This window comes from Heptranchias perlo, chromosome 11 (genome assembly GCF_035084215.1).
Source record: "Heptranchias perlo isolate sHepPer1 chromosome 11, sHepPer1.hap1, whole genome shotgun sequence".
NCBI lineage: Eukaryota > Metazoa > Chordata > Chondrichthyes > Hexanchiformes > Hexanchidae > Heptranchias > Heptranchias perlo.
Genome location: NC_090335.1, coordinates 47533746 through 47543971, shown reverse-complemented (window position 1 = coordinate 47543971; position 10226 = coordinate 47533746). Strand labels below are relative to the sequence as shown.

General features: G+C 44.9%; 1 long non-coding RNA gene across 1 annotated transcript; it reads left to right on the top strand.

Annotated features, from left to right (window-relative positions):
- Positions 1 to 1958: 1958 nt before the first annotated feature.
- Positions 1959 to 8238, top strand: LOC137326959 (uncharacterized). The gene is made up of 3 exons (XR_010964313.1): positions 1959 to 2034; positions 3387 to 3771; positions 7469 to 8238. It is a non-coding gene; the product is annotated as an uncharacterized lncRNA (long non-coding RNA).
- The last annotated feature ends 1988 nt before the right edge of the window (positions 8239 to 10226 follow it).

The window sequence follows — 10226 nt, the reverse complement described above, 5'->3', positions numbered from 1 at the left end:
GCCTCCCTTTGAGCACCCCTGCCTCAGCTGCTGTCTTCTAAAATGGGCAGCTGCTGCTGAGGCTGCTGCTCCTCTTCCTCCAACTGTTCCTCCATCCATATGAAATTGACAATAATAGCACCCATGATAAGCAGATAGAGTTTACTGAGGGTAAATAAAGCCAAAAAGGTGAGACAAGCCCTCTGGAAGCAGGAAACTCGATCGGCGCTCGGCCCTGACTCCACTCGGGGTGTGGAGGCGGCTCAGGCGTGCGGAGCCATCCCGTCCGACCTGACCCCCGTTCGGACGGAATTCCTCCTCGGTGCCAAACCCCGGAACCTGCCTCGGAGGGCCACGCCTCACAACTTGAGCCGTCTCTCGGAAATTCCCTCCGTGCCGTTTCACACCGCGCGGAGGGATTTCCTGTACGGGCTGCTCCTGCACACCATCCACTTCCTCACCCTCGTCTCTCGCCCGGACACGCCCTGGCGTGCCATCCTGCCGTCCGGCGGAGACGGGGGTCCCCAGTGGGAGGCTCTCTATACGGGGGTCCTCCCGTGTTACTTTGGGGATCTGGGGTGGAGGGTGTTGCACGGAGCAGTCCCGTGCAACAGGCGTTTACGCCATTTTACGGACACCCAGGCCGCTTGCATTTTCTGCGGCCTGGAGGAGTCCGTTTTTCATTTGTACACTGGGTGTGCGAGACTGCAGCCCCTGTTCCATTATTTGGAGGGGCTGCTCCTCAAGTTCTGGCTGCACTTCAGTCCCACGCTCCTGATCTTTGGCCGCCCGGTGAGGAGGGGGGCGGGCAGGTCGGTGGACGTCCTCGTGGGCCTGCTCCTGGGCCTGTCCAAGGTGGCTATCCACAGGTCCAGGATGCTCGCGGTCCGCGGGGGTGGGCGCTCGGCCTGTCTGCCTCTCTTCCGCGGGTTGCTCCGCGCCCGGGTGGCCCTGGAGATGGAGCACGCGGTGTCTGCCGGTACGCTTGAGGCTTTCCGCGACCGGTGGGCACCGCAGGGGCTGGAGTGCATCCTGAACAAGGATAATAAAATTTTGATTTGAACTCTTGGTTTTGGTTTGTTTGGTTTTTAGTTGTTAAGCACACCCCACACCCCCCTTCTTATAAAAGGGGGGCCTAATTAGAAAAAAGAACAAAAAAAAAACCTTTTGATGATCTTTAAAAGGAAAAAAAAAAGAAAAGAAAAACCTTTTGATTATCTTTTCAAGAGAAAAAAAAAAGGAAAAAAAAGAAGCAGGAAACTCACCTGGCAATCCAAAAGGCACACAAACCCTGTGATCCAATTACTTGCAGGTGAGTGCCTCTTTAAATAGAGCATCAGTGGTTCTGAGTGACCAATCCCATTAGCTTTTGCTGGAGGGTTGGGTGTTGGACGGGGCTTCTGTGATTTTGTGTTAAAATGGTGGTGGGGTCCTAATTGCATCATAGGACCCTGATTTGCATGTATTCATGAGGCCTCCGCCTGCATCTGGGGAGCATTTCGGACAACTAAATAAGTGCATGGTTAAAATGGCAGCCAACGGGAACAGAGCGGGAATGGAGCAGGATGTACTCTGCAGTGATTTTAACTGTCCACTCCCTTTCCACAGGGTGGGCTGGGTTAAAATCCCCCTTTTCACAAAATTGTGAGGCTCCTGACTAAAGGAACCTTCAGAAATCTGCTATTGTTAATGATAATCTAGATAAAGTGGCATATCTTTAATTAAGCATTTACCACATGAGTTCACTATATAAAGAGTTGTACTATATCAGGAGCTTTAACAGTTGATTATTAAAGGATTTCACTGGAGCTTATTGAACAACAACAGCTAAACAGGAATGATAGACCTTGGAATGTGGAACAAGGTAATAGGTAACACACCATGGTGTGTTTTTTCCCCTCCTCTCCTGGGGATAAGTTCTCTGTTACAATTTCATTCTAACACACACAGCTGTTGGCACTAGACCTGGCGGAGATGAGGGATAATTGAGTTAGCAATGCCCATTGCACACAGAAGTCATTTTATGTCAATTCCAAACTGGAGCCGAATTCTCTGGTGAGTTTTTTTTTAGACTTTGTAGCAGTCGCTTCCACTGGTGTTGCCCTCCCCTGATCTGTAGTAAAGTGTGTTGCCCTCCCCTGATCTGTAGTAAAGTGTGTTGCCCTCCCCTGATCTGTAGTAAAATGATGCCTTTCCCTCATCTGCAGTAAAGTGTTGCCCTCCTCATATCTGTTAAGTGTTCCGGTTATTCTCTAACTCTTATTTTGAAGTGGGTTAAAATAATTGTAAGATAGCCAATTCTGTTGGATGAGCACCATTGCTGAAGTTTGTTTATATTTAGTGCTTGGGTGCAGAAGGCAGAGGGCTGAAAGAGTGTGCAGACTGCATATTACCCAGAAAATCACTGGAATCGGACACCCACAGGAGCACATCTACTGTCTCAGGATAAACTATCTGGGTATGTCTGCTTTCTCAGTTGTGTCATCTTGTGACACATGAGCTGGGCGGGCAATCCATAGTGAGTGCAGATCTGCTTGTGGCTCTTCAACTAACCACAACCGTGAAATCTTATTTTTCAGGCCCATTCTGAGCTGTCACAGGGGTTTGGATAGAAGTGATCTTTTCCTAGTGCAGCGAAGCACTCACAAGGTCATCTAACCTCTGCTAAGACACAAACCCTGCTTTGTGGACTTTGGCACCAAGCCATAAGAGCAGATATCCAGGCAGCAAACCTTCTTTGACATTTGGGCTCCTTCACGTCAAGCTATGCCATACAAATATGCGAAAGGATATTACTCACTGCGTAGATAGTGCGTCAGGTCAACCCGAGCATGCTCCATGTTAATGCCAGGTATCAAGGGAGCTGCTATAACTCTTAACTTGTGACAATTTCAACACTCGATCTGTTCCCTGGCAACGGCAGGCTGGATGGATGGCTTCTGAGGAATTCCAGCTATCCTCTTTGACCGTGGCTGATTACACCAGTTGCCATGTCAACCAACACGGCTGAGGAACAGCACATTGAGGCCCATACCAAAACAAGGGTGCTCACTGAGCAGTGATTTGGAGTCTTGAAGCAACAATTCAATTGCCTAGGTCACAGCCACATTATAGTACACCAGAGAAAGTGTCCAAGATAGTGATTGTGTATTTCTCATAATATTACAATTGAGAGAGGCACTAGCATGCAAGGACACCAATGAAGTGCAGCCTCCAGGGGATGAGAAAGATGAAGAGGGACCCCAGATCGTGACTGCTGAGAATGAGGTATTATTGATAGGCACCCATCAGTCTCAGCAGATCACTACCACATTCTTCAGCTGAACTCCAACAATGTTACTGTTGAAATATCTTGGCGGCAATGATGACTGTCTCTTCCACTGTTAACTCTGTTTCTTTCTCCGCAGATGCTGCCTGACTTGCTGAGTATTTCAAGCATTTTCTGTTTTTATGTCCCTTCCACTGTCCCTTTGCTATTGCCGATGCTGCCCTGCAGCTTACAGGAAAGCGACTGTTGTTCACTAGAGCTGTGGTTAACGTGTGTTTCCTAACAGCCAACGGCAACATTCCTGTAGAATCTCACTGATCCTGGTTACCTGTAAGAAGCTAGTCATCCCGCTGTCTACAGGAAAAACATGTGGCAATCTATCTCATCTCTGGAACCAGCATACAGTGTATTATGCATGTGACTATAGCGGAAATGATGGTACTAGTGTCCCCTAAAGAATCAAAATCGACTTTGACAGCTTCTTGCACTCGGCACATCCAAGCAGCTGTGTTGTAGATGCTAAGGTAACACACATTGTAGCTATGCTTTCAGGCTAATGATGCCATATTACAGATGTCAGCCATGGTTCATTGGTAACACTTTTGCCTCTGCGTCTGAAGGTTGTGGGTTCAAGTCCCACTCCAGTGACTTGAGTACAAAATCTAGGCTGACTCTCTAGGGAGTGCTGCACTGTCAGAGGTGCCGTCTTTCGGATGAGTTATTAAACCGATGCCCCATCTGCCCTCTGAGGTGGATGTAAAAGATCCCATAACACTATTCGAAGAAGAGCAGGGGAGTTCTCCATGGTGTCCTGGCCAATATTTATCCCTCAACCAATGTCACTAAAAAACAGATTTTCTGGTCATTATCTCATTGCTGTTTTTGGGACCTTGTTGTGCGCAAATTGGCTGCCACGTTTCCTATATTACAACAGTGACCACATTTCAAATGTACTTTGTTGGCAGTAAAGTGCTTTAGGACGTCCAGAGGTCATAAAAAGCGCCATATAAATGCCAGTTCTTTTTTTCATTTAATATGCACCATATAAACATGCATGTGGGAGAAGCTCTGCTCTATAGATGGTTAGCCTATATTTATGGACATCAGGATCATATACTCCTGTAGAGGATCTAGTTGGGTTCTGTAGAAATGAGTGACATACCCATGCTCATAAGATGTTCCAGCATCCTTCATTCCTGGGGAACTGCACTGAGCCCTCATTCTTAGGCAACACAGGTGACATGGGCCTCAGCAAACAGCTTGCTGGTCTCTTTGAAGCCTGCCTTGAATGCACCCCTTTGACCATGCCATGCTGCCATCGGGTGATCTGTGCTCTTGCTGAGAAAGTGAGGTGCTGGACTAAGGGTAGTGCTCTGTGAAAATGACATTTGGGATGACTGTGGCTCTGTGAATACATCTGCCTGCTCACTCCCAGCATCCTGTGATACTGGGACACTGCCTTTATCTATTGAGAGGAAAAATAAGCCTGCGTAATGCAAAGTGCTTGTCGTCATAGCAATGCCATTGATATAGAAGAGGTCCCAAATGCTTTTGAGGGCTGAGCAGATCTACCATCCTTTTATTAGAAACCACTGTTACACAAACACAGATTTCTGGGGGCAGTGAGTGTAACAGACCCAATAAATCCTAGCATGAGCTTTTACCAGGGGTGCAGGGATATCCCTTGGTATTGGCAAACACTTGCTCCTCTCTGTGTCCTGGCATTGTTTGGAACCTTGGCCTGAAACAAGCAGAATGATGGCATGATCATTATAATACAGAGGTTTCTAAACTGCAGTGCCCAAAAACCAAACCAAGATAATTTGGCCCTCATAATCAAGGTAACTTAGTCCTATTTGCACTTATACTTCTAGTTTGTTTTGTTTGAATTTTGTGTGCCTGGAGGTTTGGAAAGGACTGTTCTTAGTGCTGTTGCCTCATTGATGGATAAATCCTAAATCAGAACACCAAGATATGATAGTATTAGCAACTTAAGATATAGGCTTCATGATATGTATCTATGTGGCCCACACAGCTTGGGCACCCCCTGGCCATTATTGGCATAAAGAGTACATTTTGCATGTAGTTACATCTGTTACTTTGGTTAACTATCATGCAAATTTTCACAGAGTTCCATTTTGATATAATTAAGCACAAGCCACATTGGAAAGAAATGATTAGCTGCCATTCTCTAATTTTATAATTACATTCTACCCTCATATATGCCCAAAGTGTTCAGCTGTTTCCTGCAGCAGATTTACAGTGCTTATGTGTTCATTCATTAATAATTGCAGATCCCTTCTCTTTATGTGGTGTGCCTTTGAAATGACAGCTTCAGGTCACTTTTTATCTTGAGGCTTACGTTATGTGTCAGCTCTGCTTGTAGCAACAGGATGCTTCTAATCCTATTGGTTAACACCCCCCCAAAAATGTCTTTGTATTATATTGTATAATGATGAGTACTGTTACCATTCAAATCACTTACTTTACTGACCTTAATATTGTCAATTTACTTCGGAGCCTCCTTTAATGTCTTTTAGTTTGGGGACACCGCATTTAAAACTCTGTCACCTCCTCCCAAGATGAAATCAGTAGGCCTAGGTAGTGGCGTAACTTACTGACCCAGAGATGGCTCACCGGTGAGTCAGCACTTCCTTGACTAGAATAGACAATAGTCAGAAACCAGGTGGGAACCTGATTAAATATGCAGATCAGACTCTGATGATGTCATAGGGGCCTGATCTGCCATTTTAACCTGAGGCCTGAGCAGTGGTGGTTTCCCCACCAGGCAAAACCTGCTGGGAACAGCAGCCAGGGGCAGATGAGGCTCAGTAAGGTAAGTTTTTTTTTTACAGCTTTCATTGTGAGTCAAAAGGAATGGGAGTGCTTCTCTAGACCCCACAAGGAAACCTTGGGTCTCCCTGCCCCGGGCTTCCCCTCTCAGAGCACTTACCTTGTGCGGGGGACCGTTCCCCCGGGTCCCTGGCAGTAGCCTCCTGCTGCCCGATTTTAATGGCCAGGCAGCCGGTTCCCGCTGACATCCTGGCTATTTTGATCAGGGAGTCAGTAGACTTGTTAATGAGGCCTGGCTGTTCAAATCAGCCGAATCTCCCTGCTACCGCTCAGGAACTGGCCGGCCGCTCGCTTTGCCATGTTCCCGCCCAGGAGTTAAAATCGAGTTTGTGCGTAATACACGGAGAGAACATCTTGCACACTGCCCAGCAGCTGGATACAGAGTAGCTTTAGCAGAGCTGTGGAAGCAGGTCGCTGTTTAGTAGAAAAGTAGAAATATTGAGCCCCACATGTAGTACAGTGAGGAGATGTGGAACACATCCAAAACTGGGCCAACATCACTCAAGTAAACTGGTCAGGGTAAGAGGACTGTTCTACCATCACTTAGGTTCATCTTATTTTGGACCAAGCCAGAAGCTGCATTTACATTGTCTGGAGATGTCTGAGAGGTGGAATACACTGGGAGTGAGGTCTAAAATTCTGGTTTATTCTACATCTCAATTTTGCAAGAATAGGAAAATAAGGGCTACTCTCACTGAATTTTGCGAGGCAAATCTCTCCCCTTCATTTTGATGGACTTTCTGGACATGAAATATGTTCAGGGTGTCAGGCCTGCAAGCTGGCTAGCTGTAAATTGGAAAATTGAGCAAGCCAGCAATATTTCTGCTGAACAAATGAAAAAGACAAACCAAAAAAGACCAGCTGGTCCATTGAGCCTGTCCCATTCAGTCATGTTGCAACTAAGCATCATGGCCCTCAGTGCTCCCACTCACCAGCAGCCATGTAATCTCCCGGTAGATGAAAAATACCCTAGGCCAATTCAGGGACAAAGGAAAAAGAACAACAGATTTGGAAGAATATAATTCGTTGGAATTGTGCTGCAGCAAGTGTCGCAAAAGGAGGCTAGCCCAGTTTGGTGCCAAAGAAGGCCCACCTGTAAAATCTCAAGTGCAAGCTTCACGGATGGAGATCGCTAAGTGAATGAATGCAGTCTTCTATGTCCACGGTATCTGAGAGAAAATGAGGAAAAGGTTCAATGGCATCAGGAGAGGTGCCAAGATAAGTGTAGTCATCTTTCTATATATGTGCATTCTCTTTATATAAGGCAAGGACCTATTGTAAGTGTTTATCTGCTGCATGCTCAGGATGTTTTGGAATGACTTGTCTGGGGGATGCATTGTAAACCTTATTTTTTTTCTCTTCCTTTAGTTCTTCCACAGTTCAGGAGGGTAGAGGAAGTGGCGTCTTGGCCCCAGGCACTTTATAGCATGGCCGCACCACTCAATCTCAAGCTGCCACCGCAGTTGTTTTGTCCACTCAGGAAGCATTTAGACAGAGCCTTACATTAAGAAGTAGGACAAACGCACCTTATAAAGTCATCAATGGGAAGCTTAGACCTCATTACCAATGTAAATAAAACAACTTGCATTTATATAGCGCCTTTAACATAAGGAAATATCCCAAGGCACTTCACAAATAGGTGTAAGGAGAATGGACACTTTATTGGAAGGGAGTGATTAGGAGGGGTGACTAGGTCAAAGAAATGGATTTTGAGAAGATTCTCCAAACTGAAGATTCTCTACTTTGTTACCTCTCTACTCCCCTTTCAAAGACTCATTAAAACTTACCTCTTCGATCATACCTTCGGTCACCTCTCCTGACCCTTACCTTGGAATGTAGGAATATACAGGACCTGAAAAGATCATCACTGTTCAGCAGCTGGTTAGTTTTCCCTTGTCAGGTGCTTTGGGACATTATAGTACATGGAAGATGCAATATAAGTGCAAGGTGGCGGAAACTGTGTTGACAGTAACATTTTTAAGCTAGCCCAATTTCAACGCACTTTCTATTTTCAAAGACTCCAGCTGTGGGTGCTTATGTTTAAATCAGTTTTGAGCCATTAAGCCTGCTACAAAGAATTTGTGCACTGTGTTCAGTATTTCATATCTTTGTACCTCATTTCTCCTTGTACTGTGCTCCTTATAGGTTTCCAAAAATAATGCATGAAGGAATAAACATTTCAATTTGAAAATTAACAAAAACATTTTTACTTAAAATGTTTGCTGCAAGGTACTGTATCTGGTTTCAAATATTTTTGGGGAGAATTATTTTTTAAAAATTAAATCCTGCATTTCTCTTATTTTTATACTTCTCCAATCTCCACCCATGCTATGCAACATACTCCTGACTTAGAGGGCGGAGAGCATACCTGCTCCTGGGCTAATGTTAATGCTGCTCTGTAAATATTTGCTAGGAAGTGTGTATCCCAGATGGACTTCTGTTGGATCGTTTGGCTGAGGTCAACAACTCACCTCCTGGGAGATTTCGCTCCTGTCAGCTTCTTATCACTTCCTACCACTCAGTGCGTACAGTGTATTGTTATATTAATGTAGTGAGGTGCCACTTCACTCTGTTCCACGTTTAACATCCCTGCAAAGATGGAGCTAGTTTTCACTTGTGGCAGCACTAACATGTTTTGTTTCAACATTGCTGCAATCTGCCTCGGTTTCAGAGGCAGCACAATGGCATTAAAATTAACATTTCTGGGCATTGAATAAAATCACTGCTAACATGACAATCTCAGTCTGTAATGTAACAAATATGGAAACACCGTCATAATATATGCAGATTTAAGCTGACAACCAACCTTCATTTTTAAGCAGGGCTTTGAAATGAAAGCTCCAAGCTTCTTGTGTGTGCTAATAATCAGCTTTTGGTGGTTATAACACATTCTTAGTTACTTCTATTTAAGGCTACAGCCCTACTTGTACTGCATATATTCATCTTCTGTTTCAAAGCACTTAGAGATAAAATGTAAAAAAATTTATATGCCGCTAAAGGCAACACTTCACTTAATTAACGCTCTCATTATCAGGCAGATGGTCTTATTTAAACTTACCCCACAACACTGCTATGATCAGACAATGAAGAATCCAGGCAGCCGGCAGACAGCACTTGTACCCCTCGGCCATGGCACCAGATTATTGAAAAAAGCTTTAGCTTTCAAGTGGTAGAGTAATATAGATTGTCAAGAGTTTTAAGAAAATAAAATCTGGATCCTCCTTTGATGTCCCTGTTTGTATGCAGAATGATTATCAGCCAAAATCATGTTCACCCAGACTCAGTCCATGTGCATTTAAATTCAAATAATTTATTCATTGAACGTAGAGGAGGGGCACAGTACCTGCCAACCACCCCCCTCCCCCCAACCCCCTGCTGTTTTAGTGGGAGCAAACTTAGACATGGTCACGTGGTTTCTGAGGCAAGAAATTCTGGACCACTGGAGGATTGCTTTGTAGTGAAGCAACTTTGCTATCTTTAGCTTCCTCAGCAGGAGTTACACTGTGTAATGATTTGCCACCCTGATGCATACGTTCAACCAGCATTTCTGCATCAAAACCATTGATGTGACATCAGGGCACTGTCCTGCAGGTTTGTTGTGCAGTATTGTGTACAAGGATGAGGCATATACGATATTATAGCTTATTTGGATTATGATTTACAGTGCACAGTAGTGTAGAATCATAGAAATTTACGGCACAGAAGAAGGCCATTCAGCCCATCGTGTCTGTGCAGGCCGAAAAAGAACCATCCAGTTTAATCCCATTTTCCAACTCTTGGTCCGTAGCCCTTTAGGTTGTAGCACTTCACGTGCATATCCAAGTACTTTTTAAATGTGATGAGGGTTTCTGCCTCTACCACCCTTTCAGGCAGTGAGTTCCAGACCCCTACCATCCTCTGGGTGAAAAAATCTCTCCTCAACTCCCCTCTAATCCTTCTACCAATTACTTTAAATCTATGTCCCCTGGTTATTGACCTCTCTGCTAAGGGAAACATGTCCTTCCTATCCACTCCATCTAGGCTCCTCATAATTTTATATACCTCAATTAAATCTCCCCTAGGCCTTCTCTGTTCCAAAGAAAACAACCCCAGTCTATCCAATCTTTCCTCATAGCTAAAATTCTTC